The sequence below is a fragment of the Frankliniella occidentalis genome, unplaced genomic scaffold (assembly GCF_000697945.3).
Source record: "Frankliniella occidentalis isolate FOCC.00 unplaced genomic scaffold, Focc_3.1 Scaffold58, whole genome shotgun sequence".
NCBI lineage: Eukaryota > Metazoa > Arthropoda > Insecta > Thysanoptera > Thripidae > Frankliniella > Frankliniella occidentalis.
The window spans coordinates 591,070-592,313 of record NW_026267188.1 but is presented as its reverse complement, the minus strand read 5'-3'; the positions used below and the strand labels follow the sequence as shown (position 1 = coordinate 592,313).

The 1,244-nt window shown below is 61.2% G+C and overlaps 2 protein-coding genes across 2 annotated transcripts in view; both read left to right on the top strand.

Moving 5' to 3' along the window:
* The window catches only part of LOC113212756 (teneurin-a-like), a 495,982-nt gene that overhangs the window by 206,779 nt on the left and 287,959 nt on the right, over window positions 1-1,244 (top strand). The gene's annotated exons all lie outside the window — the stretch shown is intronic.
* The window catches only part of LOC127749483 (uncharacterized), a 10,583-nt gene that overhangs the window by 8,908 nt on the left and 431 nt on the right, over window positions 1-1,244 (top strand). The gene's annotated exons all lie outside the window — the stretch shown is intronic.

Sequence of the window (1,244 nt, the reverse complement as noted above, 5' to 3'; positions counted from 1 at the left end):
GGCGTCATAGCGCGGCCTCTCCTAAATCAGTCTCCGTTTCCTGGTTTATGCCGCTGTAAGTGCGCGACACACTCAGGGACGAGAGATGCGCGACGGCGGTCTCACTTTTGTGGGGCAGTAAATGCTTCGACGCTATTTCAGAGAAGCGCGCGGCGTAATTTGTTTTTTGCGCGGAGAGCACGCAGGCCGTGCCGTACTCGGCGGCGCCTCTCGGCGGCCTAGTGCCCCGCAGCCAGTTGAATGATGGGCACGGCGGCGCTCGCACCGCAGCTGCGCAGCTGCGCAGCTGCCCGGCCGTCACACCAGCTGCAGCTGCGGCGGCTGCGGTGCGGGCGCGCGGCAGGAACAAAGCAAGGCGGAGCAGGGCGGAGCAGGGCGGCCGCACAATGCCCTTCCAAGGCTCTGCGGATGTGTCAGGGGGAATGACAGCTGGCACCTCGGCCTAGAAGCGCCACCGCCCGACCCCCTTTTCTCCTCGCTCTCTCTCTCTCTCTCTCTGTCTCTCTCTCTGTCTCTGTCTCTCTGTCTCTCTCTCTCTCTCTCTCTCTCTCTCTCTCTCTCTCTCCCCCTCTCTCCCTCTCTCCCTCTATCCCTCTATCCCTCTATCCCTCTCTCCCTCTATCCCTCTCTCACTCCTTCTGTCTTTGTTCTCCCTCACTGGTTCTCTCTGTCTCTCCGGCACTGCCTCATGTTCTTTCGCACTCACTGTGACCTCCGGGCCGCGCTCCGCCGGACGTTTTCTCGAGTTTCGCAATCAACACAGTGCTACTTCCGCGGATGGCTTCTTCGGGACTACCCACCAGCCCCACACCGCACAATGTGCTTATACACAGTGCCCCGAGTGATGGGTGGCTCCGGTTTAGTTTTACATGCTGTCGAAAAACCCCTTTTGGAACTTCAAGTTCAGTCACCGCCCAGCATCCACCACTCGACTCGATGCTTGCCTGCTAATAATTTGACTCTCTCTCTCTCTCTATCTGTCTATCTCTCGCTCTCTCCTTCCCTTTCTCCATCTTTCCCCTGCTTCCCCTGGCGCGCGCGTCTCTGCCGCGGTCGCAATACCGCGGAGACGACGACGCTCGGCGTGGCTCGGCGTGCTTTGGAATGGATGAAGGTGAGCACGGCGGAGCACGGCGCGCCAAAGGATGGGGGCAATGCACGATATTCAGTCCGGCGTGCGGACGAGACCGTGGCGAGGCTGGGCGGGGTGGGGCGGGGCGGGACCGGGCGTTGTAGCGAGGAGG